The sequence below is a fragment of the Galleria mellonella genome, unplaced genomic scaffold (assembly GCF_026898425.1).
Source record: "Galleria mellonella isolate WM207_F2 unplaced genomic scaffold, CSIRO_AGI_GalMel_v1 utg83, whole genome shotgun sequence".
In the NCBI taxonomy this organism is placed as follows: domain Eukaryota; kingdom Metazoa; phylum Arthropoda; class Insecta; order Lepidoptera; family Pyralidae; genus Galleria; species Galleria mellonella.
The window spans coordinates 343,909-368,608 of record NW_026442162.1 but is presented as its reverse complement, the minus strand read 5'-3'; the positions used below and the strand labels follow the sequence as shown (position 1 = coordinate 368,608).

At 29.5% G+C, this 24,700-nt stretch overlaps 1 protein-coding gene across 3 annotated transcripts in view; it reads left to right on the top strand.

Moving 5' to 3' along the window:
- Nucleotides 1-4,922: 4,922 nt before the first annotated feature.
- Nucleotides 4,923-24,700, top strand: part of LOC113516677 (long-chain fatty acid transport protein 4-like) — a 37,905-nt gene continuing 18,127 nt past the window's right edge. The window contains exon 1 of one of the 3 annotated variants that reach the window (XM_026901133.3): nucleotides 4,923-5,107. The gene's annotated coding sequence lies outside the window, so the exon portion shown is untranslated. Of the gene's footprint in view, nucleotides 5,108-10,642; nucleotides 10,660-16,846; nucleotides 17,057-24,700 lie in introns of those variants that run through there. The other 2 variants (XM_031907889.2, XM_031907888.2) reach the window with 2 other exon arrangements.

The window sequence follows — 24,700 nt, the reverse complement described above, 5'->3', positions numbered from 1 at the left end:
TGATCCTTATAGCAGTAGGTGCTTAGAGATGTTTGTGTTTTTTTAAATATTGTTTTTCGTTCTATAATAATACAGAATATACCTAACATAGACAGTATGAACTATTATGCTCCTATATTATAGGAAATTCCATATGTAAAATTCTTAGTAAAATTATATTTTACTAATAACCTATACTAGGGGTCGCCCTATGATCGAAATTCGACCATAACATATATTGTAATAAATGAATTTATTATAGTTATGGTTGACGTTCAGTAAGACGAGAAAATTTGTAATATTGAAGAAGAGAAGATAAATATGTAATATTAAAGACAAACGATATAAATCTATTTTAAATTTGACTCGTGTGTGTTCAATATATAATAGTGTGTGTAACTTTTTTTATTGATTTAATGTAATTTTTATGCATAATTAAAAAAATATTAGCATTCTGCACTCCTTCTCTATATAAACTATAAGTATACCAAATTTAATACTCCTCCGTCTGCGCAATTTTCGTTAAAAGGGAGTACAAAGTTTTTGCTTCACGTATTAATATATAGATGATACTAGTAATTATCTAGACTCCGGAATGATAGGTTCAAATGTTTCAGTGAATGTAATTAAAATGGTAGGTATTATGATGCATTTTGATGTGTGACATTTTGATAATACTTAAAATTTGATTGAATGAGAGATTTCTTTGATAATGACTGATAATAATATTTCTACCATTCAACCATTGAATAATTTTTATACTTTCTTTTGAATGGCAACCAATTCTTACCTAATCAATTATTAGATAGAACCATTTCAAGTAATGATAATATTGAAATCAGTTTTAAATTGATATAATCGAATTAGGTACATCCGTATTTGAAAAATACACTAATATTTATATACTAATTAAATTGATTTTTCAGTTAGATATTGCTTCAACAGACATGTAAACGGGATTAAATGAGATACATCTATATTTATTATTTAATATTATAAAGGGGTAAAGTTTTTTTTTAATAAATGATAATGGTAACACCGCCTGCGCTAACGGTAGGTATACGCTGGCGGGGCACTAGAGCGGGATGATAGGCGAGAATGAAAAAGCAGGTCTGTTAACCCTAATTAGGTAATTAATAGATCTGGAAATCAGCATGACGGTTTTCACATGGAGGTTGACCTGACTCTGCATTACTAACAGTCCATTTTCCCACAAGATGTCCGGGTAATCTCCGGTACTACTGGTCCGATTTTGTAAATTCTTTCACTGTTAGAGAGGTATATATATTATCACTGAGCGCTATAGACTACTTTCTGTTTTGGTAAAAACATATTTTCAATAATTAATTACAATAAATGTAATTGAGTTCGGCAAAAATTCTATTATATCTCAGCCAAAAAGATAATGTTAATGTTAAAAATAAATTTGACAACCTGTTCTTTTATAAAATCTTAGAAAATATTAATACAGTACTTTCAGACGTCAAAATACTAGCCTTACTTATTAAAATGTGTTGAACAGTTTAAAAGGTATACAAACAAATATCGAACCCGTGCGAAGCCGGAGTGTGTCGATAGTATATCTTAAATATTCTCTTCTCTTCCACTATCGAAGAATGAGGCATTGAGAGCAGTTTTTTTTCCTCATTGGCAATTGGTCGCAATTTCTATGACCGTTTTTGCCAGTGTCATGTATAAGAGACTAGTAATTCGAAAATTGTTATTTTTATAATAGTAATATTCAAAACACACAATCATAACAAACAATTACGCATTATCCCATCGAGTATTTATGTATACTCAAACTACAGTTCTTTAATTTAAACTATATATTCACATATACATAAAATATATTTTAAATATGGATTGATAATGTAATTTTTATTTTATTTTTTTATTTAACCAATTTTTTTATTATGAATATCTAAGAATCTTTGTAGGCATATCAATATCTATCTATATAAATCTTTGTGTGTAATGTTTTAAACATTAGAAATAATGGAAGTGGGAGTCATTTTAATTTTATGCAGGTTTTTGGAAACGCCTATGTATAGGAATGGAAAATACGAGATAATTAATTGTAATTGAGATGACTAAATGTAAAAATTATTGAATTGTATTTTATCTTCAGTCTAAATTCTTAATGTTATTTTGTATGTAATCCTTATCCAAATGGATACTTTTATCAGTTTTGCTATGTAAAGTAGATAATCTTTGTCTTTTACAGTAAGTAATTTGGATAAATAACATAAAAGCTATGATGATGAAAATATGGTAGAACGTCTGTAAGAGGTCTGCGTGGGACGTGACATCAAAATACGTAAGGCACTCAAGACGCAAGGACGCAAGGCTGTTTTTTATCGAAATCTACGCAAAGTTGTGTATATAAGCTAGACTAGCTTATTATTATAATAATATTATAAAAATAAAAGATTTGACTGTTTCGTTATTTGTTTATAAGTAATGGATGAATTCATGAACTATTAAATCGATTTTAAAATTCTTTCACATATAAAAAACAACATTATTAGCGAGTAATAGATTTGTCCTCAGATTTGTCAGCTAATTATCAATTTAATAAATTGTTTTTAAGACTCGACACTATCTATATAGTCTATGATAACAGTATAAATAATAGTAGTAGTGTGTTTCATTTAATTCCGTTTACATTTGGCATAAGTAGACTATACTTATGCCAAATATAAACATAATTAAATGAGACACATATCATAAACATAAGTTTGGTACAAGTAAATATACGTTGCTCTATAATGTAACATTCCTATTAACATATCTTATTACCCCAGCACTTTTCCACTATTGAACAATAAGGCACCGAGAGTTATTCATCCTTACCTATACATATAGTGGATTTTTTATCTATTTGTACCAAGGACTTACTTTATCGTTTTTTAAACAAACAACCAAGGAGCGAAACTTTCTTCCGGCATCTGTGTTTCTAGATTTATTGATTTTTTTTATGGGTAAAAATGGAATGGTAACCCCGCCTGCGCTAACGGGATACGCTGGCGGAGCACCAGTGAAGGGTGATCGATGAGAATGCAAACAGGCCAGTTAATGAATGAAGAATGAAGAATGCAAACATGACAGTTTCCAAGGGGAACCGCTAGGAGGTCGACCTGGTTGGGTATATTGCTAGCAATAGGATTCTTAGTCTCCATAAATTTATTGATTGTGGGTTCTCTCAAAGTTATAATAGATAGGCATTGCTTAAATTTGCATTTAACATTTTAGATCTCACGTAAGATTGTAGTCAAACAAATAAAAATTAGCATTTTTTCCAATACAAAATACATCGAATTTGCAATACACTCGTATAACATAATTAAAAATAGTCGAATATCAAGGTTAGATTATAGTATTTATATGGGAACATCGCTAAATTACTGTCAAATAGATTCGTCAGATTTCTGATTTTACTGTTGAGTTTGATAATTAATAATTTCTATTTCACAGCTAATGCAATGATTTACATATCAATAGAAGTTGAATTACTGTCACAAACGAACAAATTTATTTCACTAATTGATTATTGATTTTTACCTGCAATCTAAGTTTTTACTTCATTGCCGTTTTGTCGTTATATATATTTTGTTATATATAATCTTTATGCAAATAAATTGCTTATTAATAAGTATTCTAGTTTCCTAGTCTAGTTTAGACGACTATGGTAGACGTCTAGTGGCTTAACATACCGCTTTATATTTCAATGTTCCCGGGTTTGATTCCCACAGATGACAAATATTTGTATAATAAGTATATCTATGTAGTATATGTATTTATAAGAAAAAGTATTTTAGTTTGTCTAACAGTTGTCTAGTATCCATTGTTAATGTCTATTAGGTATTTATATATTTATTTATCTCTGTTGTTTCTTTTATTTTTATTTATTTATTTATTCTTTATTGACCACATTACGGTTGGATTATCTCAATAGAAAAATAAAACAATTATACAATAATCACTATAATAAAGATCTACAAAGTAATTTCTATGTATTGTAATAGGCATTGTAGGAAGCGTCGATCATATACATCTAGATGGAGTCTCGATCAGTGCAAGTAAGAAAAAACCTTCAAAAGAACGTTTAACCTGCTATTGGTTGATATATTCTAAGGTCATATATGATAACATTCTTTCATAGGTAGGGAGTATATGTAAGCCTGAAAGTATTATATTGCTTATAATATAATGAATGTAAGCAACGGCGTCCCTCTTAAAACGTCATCAAAAGCCTAACTGCAGTTGCCAACCCAAGCGTGGCAACTACTCGTATTAGTAAAACCTCCTTTATAGGGGTTGATATGATAATGATGGTGATAAATATAAATAAAGAATAAAATGACGATTTGCGTGATAAGAGTTTGCAATTGGAAGATAAATTTTATAAGTACCTATTATAAAAAAGTAAGGATGTAAAACTATATAATACTATATAAATAATAATGTTAACATCAAAATGTAACTTATTACAACAATAATACCTAATATATATTTATTTATAATACATACAGACAGAACCCTAGTGGATTCTGTAATTAACACCGGAAATTAAGACAGTGTACTTATTAAACCGTCACACCATCAAGATCGTCAAAATACATAAATATATAAACATGTTAGTACAGAACACTAGTACTTTCTTTTACAAAGTTGCGAGAGAAGAAATCTGCAAGATGCATTATGGGGAGAGTCGAGATGGTCATACATCAATATCACATCAATAGATAAGTCTACTATTATTACAACTTTACGACAAGACTTTCTATTCTAGTCAGTGTTGAAGGTTTTATATTGGCTCTAACTTCTCAACACTGATGGAGAGAAGCGCCTTTGAATCACAGTGTGATTATTATATAAGTGCTTAGACCAAAGTTTTGCAGTTAGCGATCCATCGGGCCGCGCTTCCTTTCTTTGATGTCAATGCTCACACAGTCACAGATTCGCAAACACGCGACGGCGCTGGCGGTGTGTTCGGTTTCCAAAGCGTAGTTACGCGTGCTGTAAAAAATATAAAACTTTAATAAAGTTTTATATTTGGAACACGGTGAAAGAAAAGTACAGTGGTGAATTGGTGACAGAAAATAAATACGAACTGGTTGAATTTGTGAGTTATATATATATTTTTCTAAATATTTTTTTCTTTAATAAGATTTTGGATAATAACAATAATTTTAATTATAGTTGATGCAAAAAAAAATAAAATTCACAGTAACAAATGCGAATCAAATAGTATTTAGTCCACGGGTCTCTGACTACCCCATTTGAGATTACAGTCGTGAACATGGTTATTTTTTTTTCATTTTGTTATCGCAAATATTTATATATAACCTAATTATTTCTAATTTTTAATTATTAGTAAGATAAGTATAATAGTTATATCTGTTAATATTAGTTAATTTATATAAAAAAAACTTAAATATTATAGAGTAAATTATCTCTAATAATAATAAGATAATTAGGTAGTTGTGACGAGGGATAATAAAATTTTCAAAAATTTTGATGACCAATGGCTACTGCTACTATTCTGAGAAGGTCGATATATATTTTACATAGTCTTTTCATCATATTAATATTTTAAAAAATAAATATTTATTTGCAAATAACTATACGACTATTAAATCTTTCGTAAAATCAAATATTATAATATCTTTATTATCAATAAATAATAGAATAATATTTATCAGTTAGATTTTTCATTTCTGTTATCAGTAGATACGTTTCGTTTGTTTACAATTGACTGAGATGTTAATAATATTCACTTAACTGTAATTTACAAGTCATTAATATTGATTTATAATTTATTTAAATGCAAACGATAATGTAAACTTTTACCCTCTTTTACCTAAGTCTGTAATAACAATAAACAATTATAATCAATTATTTATTGTAATATTGTAATATATTTCCCCCCAGTAAGATTAGAATTGTTCTTCCCGAAGGCACGACAGCGCACACCTATATTTATTTATTTTTCTCACGAATTTTACTAAAACCATAAACGATATTCACTTATTTAGATACTAAATAGTGAGAGACAGGATATATAATTTTAGGAAAATGGACCTTTTACTATGAGACATATATAGAAATGATGTACATAAGTACCTCATTTTTTAAAATTTCAGTATATAGTTTAAGTCTTGTCTCCTTACCTATGATGTCTCTATAGTAAATCAACATGTCTATGGTACTATACTAATAAGAGAAGAAAAAATACTACAAATTGTAAGGATATGTTGTGTGTCTATTATTATTTCATTTGAAATCTATGTCTATTATAATGTATTAATAACTTTTATGGAACAACCTATCAGTGGCGTATATAAATGTTAGGTACATACCAAGCTACGTTTTTTACTAAAATTAATTGTAATATATATTTTTTTATACAACTTAGAATGGCAAACAAGCTGACGGCCCACCTGATGGAAAGTGGTAACCGTCGCCTATAGACATGAGCAATACCGTGGACATAACAGAGTATAATGTTTCGCCCATGATACCCCCATGCGTTGCCATTTCTGAGGACTCAGGTGTTATTCCTCTGTATCCAGTAAATTCACGCCATATCCCACCCTTCAAACCGAAACACAGCCATGCAAACACAACTGTTTCACGGTTGAAACACGAATGGGACAGAAGTACCCAAGCAATCAACTTTTACAATGTACAAATGTACAAAGTCTTCCTCTGGTATTATTATTAATATATTAATAGTAATATAAATATATTAATAATAATACAGTGAATAATTTTTATTTCAAACACGAAGTTATTTCAAATATATTGATAGATTACATTAATAATTAGTAATACATTAGCGATACTGCAGGTAACGGTTGCCATTTTCCAGTAACCGTCACTGTTAATGAATTTGTTACTATGGGCCAACTAACCTAAGTTTATCGTCACCTATGATCACTCACTGGTACCTCGCCAGCATATACCGATAACGCAGACAGGGTTACTATTCCATTTTATCCTATAAATTAATTAATTTTGTTTACCAGTCTACTAATTCATAGTATTTTAAATTTCATGTTATATAAAAAGATTAGTTATCTTTTAAAAACGTTCATAAATGTTATATAAGTAAAAAGTAAAGGCAGTTAATAGTGTTATTAATAAATATAGTCGAGGCATTCGTCACCATTTCACTTTGTTCTTTATCGCACTGGTAAAGTGTTTGACCTTTTAGACGCGGGTTAAACTTCGTTTATATTATTATTAAAACACTGGCATAGTAATTCACTGTCCCTATTTACACGCTTATAACAACTTTAATCCACTACTTGGTCTAATAAGGTAGTAAGAAGTAATAATTCGTTAAATGTTTGAAATAAGTGTCATTAATTCTTGGCATCAATCTCCTACCAGGTATTAATTATTCAAAGTTTTAAGAACCGGATACTGGTATAATAACTACTGTAACATACTCGTAATAAATGTACAAACAATTTGACATACATTATAATGGTGGTGTTTAACATAATTATCAGGCCGTAGTTAATTTCTAGCTTCTACGAGTTGTGTTATCCAGTAGCGTAGTTGTGAAGTGAGAGATTTCCCCATAAAAAAAAAATGTTATTTAATAAAACAAAAACTTAATAATTCAATTACCTTAACCTAATATCTCAAGCGTTTTAAACCTAACAACCTCATAACTTAAGCATTTTTTACCCAATAACCCTCTATCAAACTTTTTTATCTCCACAATGCTGGGGGATTTGGATTGTTAGTAAGGTCTAACAATGTTATTGGCAGCAATATACTCTGTTAGATTGATCATTTTCAGTAGAATCCATCGTGGTAAATTACTGATGATAGATAGATAGATAGATACTCTTTATTGTTTCCTTCAAAAGATTAAAATCGTAAACTTATTATAAATAATTACAAGAAATAATCACAATGAGAAAACAATATTATCGCTAAGAGCGAACTCTTCCAGACCAGATCGTTACCATGGCCCATCTGATTTATTCTTACCTATTATCGTCCACTTTGCCCTGTAATAATGCATACGGGCATTTTCATCCCTATTGAAACCTTGCAAACTATAGGTACGTTTTAGTCTGCACCTCGGGATCTGCGGACCATTATATTATAGATCACAAGTATTATTTTACTTTATGGTCTTAGCGCGCTTTAATCATATTGTTCATGTGGGGTTTGCAGTCATAACCAAATAAAGAAAACAATGATAAAAATAAACGACTAAATCCCTTATGTTATCTAAGTATGTGAATTATATAAAAATTATGATAATGTCATAATGGTGTGGATTGAGATAACAAGTGAAATTTTTCGATAAAATAAGCAAAATCTAGAAATCTAAACGAAATATTTTACCTTCTTTTATGTTACGTCACACGGTGCATTATAATACACGTAATATTATATAAACATTTATGATTTGAGAGTTAGAGACTTTATTATGGCGCTATGAAAGTTAAAACCTATTAGAGTAGGCACTACAATGAATAATGGAACGTAATGATTGATACAAAGTAAATTTTAAAATACACACTGTCATTATTTAAGATTTTGCTCCACAAACAATTACTTCTTTAATTATGATAAAATTAATAGAGGAATTACAATACAGAAATGAACTAAATGCAAAAACAATCATCAAAATTGGCTCCGAGTTAGCAAAGAAATTACACAAAAAAGATATAAATTCAGTTCCTCTTACTTGACGTCACTTAAAAAAACAAATGTATATATACTTATTTACATATAATATAATTTTTTTCCTGTATTCTTATTTGATTGGGGGCTGTTTCTAGGTAATTTTCTGATATAAAGACACCTAAATGTAAACTACTCTTTAATGCCAAAGTGCCTTGCTGTGAGGTATATCATTGCGTAATCTGGATTAGAACCTTTAATAAAAAACTTAAAAGCTCTTTTCATTTGCCTAAAATTTAAATTGTTCTGCTGTTCTCTATAACATCCTTTGGATATGCCAAAAAAGTTTATTCCACTTTATTACTTTATGGAATATCTGCAAGAGAAATAAATGTGGACAATCGATTCTACAAATCGTAGTGTGGAAATTTGAACAATGGCTGCATTGTAATGCACATTTTCAAATTTTATAGTATAAAAAAGTGTTTATAATCTACACAAAATTAGTGCGAGACAAATGTGAAAGAAAATCCAGACAATATAAAAATTGCGGTATATTATTATATAAAAGTTAGTTGAAAACGTGTCAAACTCACTTTTCTCGTATTTCCATGTCTTTGAATTTAAATTAAAATTTCCCTCTTCAATATACACATCTTTTCATTGGCCTTGTATATAAAAAAAGTATCGTGTACTTTGTAAGTAAATTAATATTAAGTACATTGTAGAATCAAAGTGTAAATCCATATCATTAATCATAATTATTTTATTAGATATCGCGTGTATCTTGCAAAATATATCTAACGTAAGCATACATATATTTAGATTAGATATCTACAATTAAGCACGTAAATAATGATATGATACAGGTAATAATTGCAAAATATTTTGGAAGCTGTCAAAATGATACTCTACAGGTATCACAGCCTTCATAGTTACAGCGTACTTACTAATTGCACTAATGTACTTTGTCACAGGTGAGGTGTGTCTATATCTTAATTTTCCTTACGACAATAGTAAAGAGATCTTCACATAATCTGCTTGGAACAGAGCATAGATGTCTATTCCTGTCTGTTCCACCAGCTCTAGTTGTATCTAGGTTGAATGGTTGTTATAGATCGAAATCAATTTGGTTCGTGACGATAAAATAGAACGATATCGTGTCGTGATACATTAAATTATAAAGCGCCCACTGGTTCTTCGAATGTACGATAAAATATAAAAATTTTGGGATAACTAAAATATAAATTCTTATAAGCATTCGTGTGTTTGCCGTAAAGCAATTGTGTTTGCATGGCTGTGTTTTGGTTTGAAGGGTGGGATATGGCAGTGAAAATACAAGGTACAAAGGCATAACACTTAGTCCTCAGAATCGGCAACGTATGAGGGGTATCATGCATGACAAAGTATACTCTATTATGTCCATGGAATTGTTCATCTTTATACGCGACGGTTACCACTTTGCATCAGGTAGGTCAAACCTGAAACAAAATGTAATAGTGGCGATTTTAATAAATGGTGTACTATGGTACTGCAAATGGTTATATTATGTTAAAAGTATAAAATAATAATAACTTAATGGCCGAGGGATATGCAGCAGTGTCCTATTTAAAACATCACCAAAGCTTAACTGTGGTTGTCTATCCGACTGCCAAGCGTAGCAGCTATTGGCAAAACCTCCCTTATAGGTCTATGTTTAGCATTGAATAGTTAACGGTTAATATAATAATAAAACTATAAAATAATTTTGGTAGCTATAAACGGTCAAAAAAATTTAATAATAAATCCATTTGTGGCTTTATCATGTCTATTAGTTGTACTAATTAGATACTTGATAGATGAGTATTATATATATCGAGTCGCATAATAAAATATTATGAAACAACACTTTAGAAATTACCACAATACAAGATTATTCTTATGACAAGACTAAATATTGCATTCAGTACGTGGTAGTGTGTTGTGAATGTGTGGTTGTGAGCTGAGTATTATCGCATCAGTCGCTTGCAGCTACGGTAGGAGGTAATTAGTAATTATACATGTGATAACGTGACTCAATACTTTTAAGTATTAATCTACCTATATCCTATTGGTATGGGATGTCAGTGCTTCTATTCATGTCATGTTCTGGTAGGCCATCAGCTTGTTTCCTGTTTCAAGTTACAAAAATAACCTAGTACAGAATGTATACTTGCATTTGATCATTATGTATGTGCTATAATTTTCTTATAATATCAACGCTGTCCTACTAACCCTTGAACAATAAAATAAAGATAACCCGTCGAAGACCCTTATGATTATAAATTTAAAAGTAAGTTTGTTTAACCAGACATGAAAAGTGGTATATCCGTCTGGAAAAGACACAGCCTCAATCCCGCTCAATTAAATCTTAATACCCTGGACCAAATCAGGAAGAACTAATATATTGATACTTAACGAATAATAATTAAATATTCTTAATGTTACGTATATAATTTTTTAAACCTAGTACTTACTAAATTTACCGTTAATTTCGTATTACTAGTCTGAAGCCTCACCATTGCTGATGGGTATCGTTCAATACGGTTATAGAATATGTTATTTACTGTAAGTAGTAAAAAAATTTCTGACTACTTAAAAAAATGGATTTATAATATTTATTTGCACTCAATATAAGAGAATAATAGTTATTATGAGTTTAGTACTCAAGTGATAGTGAATAAAATCTATAATATATTTAAAGGAAAGACAGAATCATATGATTCTGTCTATGTATATACATATACACAACTTAAATGAAGGTGAATGAATTGTATTAGGAGCATGGATCAACTAGTTAGCGTGTTTAATGTACATACAACATCATTCAACACGTGATGATTACCACTGATTGTACTACTGATTCGTATACTTATCACATGTTTTCTGTATTAATAAATATGTTTATATTTTTTTTATATAATAGAGTACTATTTGACCATAATAGAATCTCCAGCGAATGCAAGGTCTAAGTATATCAGTTAATCGTAGATTTCAAGTGGTTCGTCTCAAAATAATGTTTACTCTATATACATATATTTAAAATCTGTATTTTTATAATAATATGTCAGTTTGTTTGTTTATTATCTCTTGGTTTTCACTGTTCAACTGGACGCAAAGATGAAATTCAACTTACTTGTATTAGAGTTTAAGACGTAGAGACATAAGCTACTTAACAACCAACTTCATGTTAGTAATGGAGACTGAGAATCCCATTGCTAGCAATATACCCAACCAGGTCGACCTCATCGCGGTTCCCCCTGGAAACTATCATGGTTAATTCTTGACGAATTCATCATGATGGGCTAACTGGCCTGTTTTCATTCTCATCTATCACCCTCCACTGGTGCTCCGCTAGCGCAGGCGGGGTTACCATATCATTTTTACCCATAAAAAAACAACCAACTTCAAAAGAAGTAGGTTGTCGATTCTATTGTATTTTTTGTATTCATTGCTTCATAACTTTGTCAGTTATAAATCGATTTGAAACATTTTCATTTTGTATGAAAGGACATACTTACAAATTCATTATCATCATATCAGCCTTTAACTGTTACCTGCTGAATATAAGCCCCTTGGGGGCTTTGGCCAGTAGTTGCCCAAATCGGCTCCTTACTTACTTATAGAATGTTTCCAAAGAAATTGTATCAAAATCGATTCAGTGGTTTAGTTTTAAAATCAAAATTTTTGGTTTTGTCACAAGTTAAATTTTTTTGTGGAACGCAATCAATGCGGAGGAAGTCGTAGTTAAAAACTAGTCCTAGTTTGCTTTTTTTTTGTTCTCTTTACACCTCAGCGTCTCATTCTATCAGTGTTTAGGATGCAGAAAATTATTGGCTATTTTTTATAAATAGCAATCAATATAATCGTCGCGGATAAAATCTGCATTAAACGTAGGTGAAAGAAAGTAAATACTAATATATAACGTGGAAATTTGTTTGTCTGTTTGTACGCGTTAGTCTCTGGAATTAATAGTCGAATTTGAAAGATTCTTTTTGCATTCAATAGCTCATTTCTTGAAGAAGGTTTTGGATTATTCAATATTAGAATATGATCACGTGTGAAGCTGTGGGATACAACTAGTATAACCTTCGAATAAGGATATAAGATAAGCTGCAAATTATATTTAAATATAATCATAGGACCTTCAACATACAATCTCTGAAAAGATAATAATATTATCGGATAGTAATTAGTAATACGTAGCTACTTACGTTAATTATCTATCACGACACGATTAATGAATGATTATAATGACAATAGGTATTTATATTAGCAAAGTATATAGTTATGACAAAATATTCATGACGACAGATTATGGAACAAGACGTAAATAGACAATTAAAATTTATTATAGACTTCCAATGGCGATTATCGGTATTTTTGTCTTTTTTTGTGATTTTTTTCCTATACATCTTTATTCTTTATATTAAACCAAAATTCGGTGATTAGTTATATTAGAATATACATTTTTATAAAACTAGCCAACTTGTCACAAAGAACAAATTCCAAATCTCAAAATAATTTTTGAACTTTCCACACAAGTCGCAGTCGCGTGATCGATTTAGTATGTGTGTAGGTAAAAATAAGATTTCAGATTTTGATAATTTTTTTCGGCTTGATATAATTTTTCCGATTATGCTTATATAGTATAATAAGATAGTAACGAAACCAAAACAGTACATTAAATATAAAAAAAATGTGTGTAGACGCATATGAAGTCGCGGTACAGACCTATATGTGTGTACAATTAGCTCTAAACTTAATATTACTACTAAAAACCTGAAACCGGACAAGGTCTTTACTTACGAGTGGAGGTAGTATTGTATTTGATTTTCATTATGACCTCGACCGTTTTTCATAACACGAAAAACGTTTATTAATTATTTTACTTGATGATTTCAGAGATTTTACATACATATATACTTATACTACATTACATATGCATTTACTAGTACATACATTACATATACTAGTAAATATACCACTAAAAATTTCATATTTTGCTTAGAATTTTTTCAAGTTTATTTTTTTCCAACTAAATCAATTGCATATGATTAACATTTAAGTTCGCTAGCGAATTAGTTCGATAGAATATTTTTTAAATAACCGGTCAAAAATATTGAAAACTGTAGGCAAAGTTTATAAAGTGTTTTTGAAAATATTGCCATATGTCGGTAAGCAAATGTCACGAACGTCCTTAAATATAGTGGGATTGTTAACAGAGACTGTAATTTTTATTTTGCGGCGCAAAATTTTATGCAACTCGAGAAGGCAAACAAGCTGATGGCCCACTTGATCCATAGTGATAATCATCGCCTAAAGACACGAGCAACTTCACAACAATCACAGATTAGTCTATGATATTCTTCATACGCTGCTGTTTCTGTTTATATAACGAAGACTTGCGACACGATAGAGGACAGATTAATTTACCGTGTCCGTATTTTTTTTTATATGGATATCAACCGTACATGTAATATAGTATAATCACGCCATTCTTGTGCATTGTTCCATGAAACTACAATAATAATTAGAGTAGTTTGATGATATAGACTATAAATATCATTTATAATCAGCATTATAATTATTAAATATGCAGTAAACATCATTTTTGTGTGGTCCAGGCAAAGAATAGGCTACCTCTTCTTTTTCCGTGGGTGTCCTAAGATGCGATTAAATGAATACAATAATCGAGGTATGGGCAGCAGCATTATTCTTAAAACTTCATTTAAAGCCTAACTGCGGTTGGCAATCCGTCTGCTAAGCGTGGTAACTACTGGCAGAATCCCCCTTATGGGGAAGGCTTATGTTCAGCAGTGGACAGGTTGATATGAAATATCATTTTTAAGGCTATATTTTATTAAATTCTTACTTGAATTACTCTGTATGTATTTTTGAAACATACTCTCTTATTTTTTTTTTTAAGTAGATTAAATGATTTTGATTAAAAGCGTTGGTAAACATGTATGTTTAGATATAATGGAGGAGCCGAAAACTTAAATTTTTATTATTTACATTTCAAACATTAAAACGAGCCTGTGACTGCATTATCTATATATATGAAGACAACAGAATATATTTTGAAATTTCATCCTAAACACTATTACAAAGTTTTAGCTTGATACCATTATGAGTTACAAAAAAATATTTAAGTATCTACTACTAGTTACTAGATGGCGCTGTAAATTTTCACCCTTTACTATAGGTAAATATTAGTAAATATAGATAATTTAAGATTTTTATCAATGTGATAAAATTCAATAAACATATATGTTATATAGGTATTTAAGGCGGAAAGATATTAGGCCTTAAACATGTTAGTTAATTGTTAACTGACCTGACTTCATCCCCATAGTTGCATTTTCCACTGGTGCCCTGCTACTGTTTACAATTAACACAGGTAGCTGCACCATTATCTCTATCCATTAAAAAAATATTATACAGCAAATAGATACTTGTCATATTATGTGTGACGAAATTTTAAGTTTTTGTGATTGTAAAACCGCATACTATTCGCAGTTAGAGTTATAAAAATATAGAGGTTGAAGCCTATTATTACTGCACGGCTTGACGGCACGGTCCACTGCCGAATGCAACATCTTGCGTCACCCGGTGTACCCTCGTTGTATTGCGTTGACAATCGTTGACACTTCGTATGGACCAAGTATTTTTAACTGCTGTATCCCGCGGTTTTACCCGCGAGAATTAGTATATAAAGTATCCTATGTACTAAGTTACGATATAACCTTATCTTTTTACATTACTCCCATACCTTGGTGCCTGGATGGTTGCGTCCGGCGCGGTTTCAGAGATGTCACTTCCCTCGAACGTTCAAGTTATGGAATGACTCCCTGTTGTGATTTTGCAAGCGGCTACAGTATGGAGTACTTTTAAAAAAGGCGTAAAGAGGGTTTATAACGTACGCGTAATATATTGCAGGCGTGCATAGGTTACGCTAATCGCTTACCATTAGGTGGGTCGTATGCTTGTTTGCTACTTCTGTGAATTATTTGACAACGCAAAATATTTTATGAGAATTTCAAGTACTAACTTCGTTTAATAGTGAGCAAGGCACACAGATCGACAGAGTTATCATTGGCACAATAATACAATATTCAGTTTCTATGGAACTATAATACTTATGATGTACAGCTAATAATAATTAAATGAAAAAGAAAGGTAAATCAAATTCTATATTATTATTCTCCTGAAATACGCAGCATTAAGATAATCTATCGAAAATTATCATAATCACTGGTAGGTATGCGTATGTGTATCTTTTTTATATAAATGACACGACCTTCGGATGGCTACAGGCAAATTTCTATATTTATTACTAGAAAACCATTAATAAATCCCTAATAGTTGTAATTAGTAATTAAATAACCACTAACATTGATTACATATTGCACGTCATTAGAAAAACCGATGAGAGAGACTTTGCAAAAAAGTAGACGACGATGGAAACATAACATATCAGTCTTCAAATATTATATCTGAAAGGCGAAATCAGAAGATAAATAAGTAAATACTCATAAGTAGTAAACAGGCACGTAGATATATAATTTAGGTAGATAGATATCTCAATTTATAACAATAATATTAAATAGATTCTAATATATTTCTATTATTTAATGTATCATGAATATTTTGCTAACTACCTACAGAGGGAGACTTTGTACAAAAGTTGATTGCTTGGGTACCTCTGTCCCATTCGTGTTTCTACCGTGAATCAGTTGTGTTTGCATGGCTGTGTTTCGGTTTGAAGGGTGGGATATAGCGTGAATTTACAGGGTACAGAGGAATAACACCTGAGTCCTCAGGAATGGCAACGCATGGGGGGTATCATAGGCAAAACAGAATACTCTGTTATGTTCATGGTACTGCTCATGTCTATAGGCGACGGTTAGCACTTTCAATCAGGTGGGCCGTCAGTTTGTTTGCCATTCTAAGTTGTATAAAAAAAAATACTAGGTATCCAATTTCATTCGTCAAGACACCAATCCAAGTATTTCTATGCTACCTTTTTTCTAAAATTATAGTAGACTTACTGTTATTGTGTACTTTTACAGTTATTAAATGAATCATGAATATTTTGCTAACTACCTACTATCCAATTTCTTTCGTCAAGACACCAATCCAAGTATCTCTATGCTACCTTTTATCTAAAATTGTAGTAGACTTACTGTTATTGTGTACTTTTATAATGTACAATTGTATAAAGCTATATACTTGAACAAACATTCATTTTTAAATACTTAGTAACAGTTATTGGAGGGTTATCATAACTCATAATAAATTACCTATTCCAAGTACTTAAGACAAAGCCGTTATTCGCACATGTCTTTGACTTGCGTACGTACTACGCATATAAAGCAGATGGATTTTACGAATGCATGTGAGTAATGTTTTTTTACAACTTGTAACTTTATAGTACTAGTAATATCATTTCCTTAAACCTATATAAGCATGAAATTTTTGAAGAGTTTATTATACCCTTTTTTTTTTTTTTTTTGCTTAAATCTACCTCATTCAATTTATACAGGCGCTTACTTTATCGTTGCTAACAATTAAATATTGACAAATTCATTTTTGCATTTAGTTATTAGTAGTATATTATAGTAGTATAATATCCGTAAAATGTATGTATTTTGCAACATGCATCCGAAATATTTAATTTTCTTTTGTCATTCTTGGTAATGTCCCTTATTAAGGACAACCGGTACAATTGAACTGGTAAATCAACTGACATATTGATAAATGAAATGTAAGTTTTTAAAAATATGTTTACAAAATATCTAGACTTATGTGGCGCAGAAAGTACGGTGTACATTACACAATTAAGGCCCTGGCTTCGATTGTGGTCGGTTCAATTTAAGAAACGATCTTTTAAAAGGTTTTTATTGTTTGGTTATTCAAAGATCGGGATATCGATCAGAATATTGATAAGATTAGTGTAATTATCAGGTTTCACCGTGTTGTGTTATATATTTCAATGTAAAATGTTTTTATGTTCATAATATTTTTTTTTTCTTACTACCTTCGGAATATTTTTTTTTCTTACAATGAAAAAAACACATTAATAATAATATTTATTAATCTAGATTTTTACTATGGCGAGTATCAAAATCACTTAGCAAAGAGCTTTATTTCTTTTTTTTTTCATTTCATAAGAAAATTTTGATTCACAGCAGAAAGTATAGTGTTTTTTTTTTTAATTGAGTTAACATATACTACACGTGTTATGATAACAATTATTGTATTATATATTATTAAAAAAATTAATACGTCTATATAAAAATAGTGTAAAAAATTTATTTCGTTTTCGGGTACGTACATTCTTTTTACCAAAATGAAAACAGAAGTCACATACACTTTCACTTTTCGACAGCACTGCATCTATAATTTCGAAATTGAAAGGTATAAAATGCATCGATGTTAATATTTACTATCTGTATCTAAGATTGTATAATATTATACTATAAAATATAAAATTACAATATAAAATTGTATAATATTATTCTATAATATTGTGTAATCTTAGATATATAATATTTTATCATATATATTGTGCAGACAATTGTGATTAAAACTATCGACTAAGTGTTCCGTACTATTATAATTTAGGGTGAGATATGGTAGTGAAATTACAAATTACTGATCCTCAGGAATTGTATTATACTTTCATATCCTGTAATGTAAACGGTATGAGGGATGGCCATCTCTGTGTATTCTGTAATATCCATGCAGCTGGTCATGTATGTAAGTGACGGTTACCATTTTCCGTCTAATAAGTCATCAGCTTGTTTGCCATTCTAAGTATCATCATATCATATTAGCCTTTAATTGTTCACTGGTGGTCATAAACCTCCCCCTTGGGGGGTTTTGCCAGTAGTTAACACGTGAATTGGCAACCGCAGTTAGGCTTTGGAGATGTTTTAAAAGCGATGCTGCTGCCAATCCCTCTCCCTCCCTTAGTCGCCTCTTACGACACTCACTGGAAAAGAATGATCACAAGGGATCATTTAAAGTATAATAAAAAAAATTCTAAGTATTTACTCATAATAGAAGTCTACTAAACATTTTGACTCCATAGATATGACAGTATATTAACTTTTTACTGCTGTCATTAGCATAAAACATTTTCATAATTAAGACGAAACTCCCATTTATTACAATCCGTCAAGTCGTTTAGGTTATATGTTGCGTTAATGATACGGATGTAGTACTTATATCACCTTTTTCATTTTGCAGTTTAGTAAAAAATTATATAAGCTTAAGGCCTGTGTAGACGATGGACAATACTCTGTACATATTTTCTCAATCAAAGTGCAACATGAAATTGTGCAATGCTACCTTAGATTATATAAATAGAGGGTCACCATAGAAATGCTTCAAGAAAAATGGGCCAAACTTTTTCATACAATTTTGCGTGATAAATATTTATGAATATTTTCTTTAAAACTTTTATATTTATTTTGTTTTATAATTGTTGCATCTTTTTAATGCGTAAAAACTCATTTTATTTATTAATAATATTAAATATACGTTAAAATATATTATGTGCACAAGTATATATATATATATATATATATATATATATATATATATATATATATATATATAATAAGGTTACAACCTATACGATGGGCAATAAGTACGACGTAAAAACCAGCTTAAATAAATAAAAATGGACCATCTTCATACTGCCCAAATGTATGCGAGAGTGACAGGTCAAAATTGAATTAATGTGTATCAACGTCGAACTTACGGACGCGTCAATGCAGAAGGTGAATTTCTGTCTGCTTTGAGCATTGCGTAGGGCTTCCAATTTAACTTTACAAATAGACTATTGTATTCAATTAAATGTAGATGTACTGTAATATATCCATTACAAATAACCAAAACGACATGCTTGGACCATTTTGTTAATTATTGATAATTTAATGATTATTGTTCCTAATAAACTGATAACATTGTTAAAGATACATTGATAACAGAGTATATTTCAATGCTTGATATATAAAGTCATATAACTTTTATTATATTGTCAACCCTAGCATTGTTTTGTGCAGATAAATTAAATATTGTGTACGTGGGGTCCACGTGTTCCTGTGAGGCAAAATCAGACTTTCTCCTTAGTAGATATTAGGTATTAATGATTATCGTCTGCGCAGATTTATAAAATTAATAAATTAAAAAAAAAATGTCAATATGCATTAATAAGTATATATGCTTGAAACATGAAGTTTGTATGCAGTATGATTCTAGTCAAAACACCTTTTAAGTAAGTACATAAAGCCCAAGTAAATAGACTCGATATTTAATTTGTGTACCCTATTTATATACTTATTTCGCTATGAAATCAGGAAAGAACCTAAATCGTTGATCTGTTGTATTTGAGTAGACTCCACCTTTAGTTTTGTAATGTTTATTCTTCTTGAGAAAATAATTGAGTTAATAAAATATTTATTTAGTTATTTAAATTTCATATCTATAACGAAATTAACGCTATGCATTTATATGGCATTATTTACTCGTCAACCGTTGACGAAATTATAAAAAATAACTGATTATGTCCTCAAAGAAAAGGAATAAACTAAATTAATAAATTTATATTATATATATCGAAATTCTACTTTACATTAGGTATAGTATTAAATCTTTGTACATTATATATATTATAGTATATGAAAAATATGTATTTTTAAATCTATTTAACATATATTACAGATAATATAAAATTAAGATATTCTGTATCATTATACTCGTACATATCTGTATATGACACACCTGGTAATATAAAATTATTGATATAAATTTCGTAGTGGTTTATATAGTTCATGCATTTTTTACTTCAAAACAAATACATAATAATAATAAAGTCAATGGGTACGAAGTCGTTAACAAGTCCTTGAAGAATACAAAGGAGGATTTTGTCCTTCAAAAACAAACTTGCGACCGTCAACGGTTTGTGTGAAATAAAAATTCACAAAATAATATTGGTATTTACTGAAAATCTACTGAATTGAATTTAAAGTGGTAGGTAATGATAAGAACTATTATTAAATCAATTAGTTCCGAGAAGCTATCGTAAACCGCTTTACAGAAAGTTTGAAGAATTATTGATTAATATTAATCAGATATTTTATGGAGGTTAATTTAAAATTTATAATGTTTCGATAGAGTCACTTTACAATTTCTTCGCCAAAACTAACTTAAGATTTTTCATTTTATTTTTGTTTTTAATTTTTATCATAAAGTCATGTGTGCTTGAATAGAAATATCAAAATATAGCGTGCTTTGTTTTATTAAAAAAAAACACGTCATCCAATAGTTGGTTGACCGTTTTTGTAATTTAACATTCCATCTAGATACAAGTATAAATAATCTAGAAATTAAATACAAAATATTTAGGTCTTTATTCTTATATTTAGTGAATGAAAGACATATTATTTATGTATCGTATATATTACGCTTTACATACAAATCCAAAGTACTCTCTTCTTTACAGTTCTCAAGGTTGACTGGAAGAAATCTCTTGAAGGGATAAGTCCGCCTTTGTACATTTTAGTATAACCTAATGTCTATGTATTTTATAAGTGAATGTACAAAAGCATATAAATAAATAATGGTATTTACTACAATACAGCCTATACAAACAAAAACCGTTTGCATGTTCTGCATTGAGGGTTTCGCAATTTACGACAATTCTGTCCGTTATGTCATAAACACAAAAGCCCGTCATTAAAATAATTATAAATGCACTTAATTTCTATCCAATGCAAATTAATATAAACATTTAGTTAACAAAATAATTGAAAATCGACTTTGTACTAATTATACTTCGGGAAATTTTTTGCTTAGGAAATACCAAAGGCTTGGTATGTTTCGTAACCGAATCGTTTAGTTAAACAATCAGAGATGTTTAACATCCTGTCCTAAGAATCAATATTATTCTTGTATCTACGTTATGACCGATTTTATTTGCAATGGAAAGGTTAAAAGGAATTACTCTGAACGTAAATACCTGTTCCGTTCAACATGTTACCACATTGACGTCATATTATCATTATATGAAGGAAAATGTTTTTAAGCGGAATACAGGTACAATACCCTTAGTGGGTTACGTTTTAATTATAATTTACACTTTCATTGGTTTTTTATAGAAGTACATTACGTCAGAGCCCTGCATTTTATGTTTTTATTTTGTTTAAAAATATAATGCTAAGAGGTCATTTTATATTATATGATTGAGGTCATTTACTTATACGTAAATTACTGTTAGCATTTATTACTCGTATATTATATAATAAGAGATAATTTTTGTAGTCAGACCTGTAAAAGAAAGTTTTAAGACAGACTCGTGATAGGTCTAATTTATTATATATATATATATATATATATATATATATATATATATATATATATATATATATAAATACAGTATAATATATATATATATATATATATATATATATATATATATATATATATATATATATATATATATATACATATACATATAATGTACAGAAGAAGTAAGACGTGACATATATGCTAAAAACATATTTAATTTAATTTTAATTAAAATTAAATTGCGATTTAGGCATCCGTGAATTATTGGGATTGAAATATTATACAAAATAAAAACATAAACTCTGTATCTTTTTAAATATATCCTTATTACCTTATTATGTATCAACAATTTTTAACTAAGCAATGCAATAATAAACTTTATTCATCAAGAAAAATAATTATGCAAATATAATTACAAATAACCACAATATATTTTACTGTTTTGATAAATGTCTGTCTATTCAAATTAAATATTCTGGTCGTGTACAGAAAAACACATTCCTCAAGTATCTATACGGAATCCAAAGTGTTGTTGTATATACACTAACTTTATCGGTTTTTATATAGAGTCAAAAGGCCATTGCCTCTCACTTTCATTACAGATGGTTTCCGTCATGCATGTTCGTGGCGTGAGTTCTTTTCTTTGTTCAATCTTGTATGGGAATAATACTGGTATTGTTCTATTATAAGTATATTTACTCCTCAAAAAATAATGAACTCAATAGTGATAAAATTTTTTGATGACTGACGATATATCGTATATATATATATATTATTCTAAATTCAAATACCTATTTGAATACAGAACGCTGAAACGTTTGTCTACATCAAGATTTTGGTACGAATCTAGTAATATTTGCTTTGCAAGGTAAAACAAACAGCCTTAATAGTCATAAGATTAATAAGGGATCTGTACGGGTGAACACCCTTTCAAATTGGCAACGTAATCATGTAACACATTCATAATAAATACAGATTAATAGCAAAGCTCCCTCTTTTAATGTTCGTTGAAAAAACGTTGTGACTGAAGGAAACTATTGTGAACGTAGACGTTATCTTCCACTGTCGAAGGTGTACGTTTATGATATTATAATAGTGCAGGCGCTAGACGCTGTTTAAATTCTGGTTTGATATTCTAAACACGTTTAGTTACAAATTTATTTATTATTATACCAGTATATTATATGGTATATAATATATTATATAATATACCAGTACCAACGCGGAAAACTCAATATTATTCCAAAGATTATAGCCAAAGTATGCAAATACTAGTACTTAATTTTGATGATTTTTTACAAATTACGTGGACACGTATTTAATATATTTTGTAATCCCATGAAAAACGTAAACTTACCTATTCCAATTATCTCTGTAGTTTGATATCTACAATAATATCTACAAATTACGATTCTTATATTTAATGTATTTTTTCCTAAAAGCATATTGTAACAGCATTTTGTGAGGAATGATCGATGGTTGCCAAAGGATACTGGGCGGAGGTTAATCTGATAGATAGGTTACTTCTAGCAATGGGACCGTTACTCCTCTTTAGGTACTAACGAACCTCTCCACTTTTATAAATGAGAAATTACTTACTTTTAGGGATCTGTAGCAAAAAGATTTAAAGGAACTTTTATGGCGCAACTTTGTTCGTCCGTCTGTTACAATGCTATATTTCAGGTAATGCTATCGATTTGAAATTTGTAATAGTTATGTATTGTTAGCCCTCATATATTGTAGTGGAAATAATTGAAAATATAATTTTATTTTCTTTACTAGGAAGTGCAGAAGGGGTACTCAAAATTTCAAAATTATTCTACTAGTCCAAGTGGGTTATCATAAAATATGGGAAAAAATATCCCACCCCCTGGTTTTCAAAGTGTCTGAATCAAAAAATCTGAAGTAATTACAGTTTGTAAAGGTATATTAAAGGAAAATTAAAACGATTTATGATTAGCAATTTTTGAGAAATTATCAAAAAATTTCCAAAACCAAAGTTATACAGTCCAGTTTTATTTCAAATTACGAACAGTAGTATTAATAATAATTATTATTAGGTGTTTATTTAGTGTGATAAATGTAATCAACTTTTTTTTTTATCTCACATTTATATATTTTTATGTGAAAACCTCGGCGTGTGAGTTCAACTCACACCTGACCGGTTTTTTATTTTGTAATGCTGTCATTGATATTTATAGGTGTTGGTCACTTTTTAAAAATAATTCGCTATTTTTCAATAAAATATCCCGCAAATAATGTAAATTGTACTTATATGTAAGCAAAATATGTATCAAGTCATATTTAAAAAAATATAATTCAAATTAGAATGTGACGGCATAAAATCAAAAGGAGCTGATTTAAAATGGGTACCCCCAGGGCTCTATTTTAGGTTCTTTTCTTTGTTTTTGTTTATGTAAATGACCTGCCTTACAGGGTTGAAAGTTTAGATGATATAGTACTATATATTAATCGACTTAAATCTTCTGTAAAAATAACTCTCTTTAAAAAGATATATTACAGGATAGATGATTATATTAATGTTAAAAATATATGGTCAGTTTTAGATTAAACAAATTATATATTAAATTAACATTATATTATGACTGTTTTATCAATTAATATCTATAACAATTGATATTTGATTTGATTTAACAGACAAGGTAGACGTTGGAGATATGCA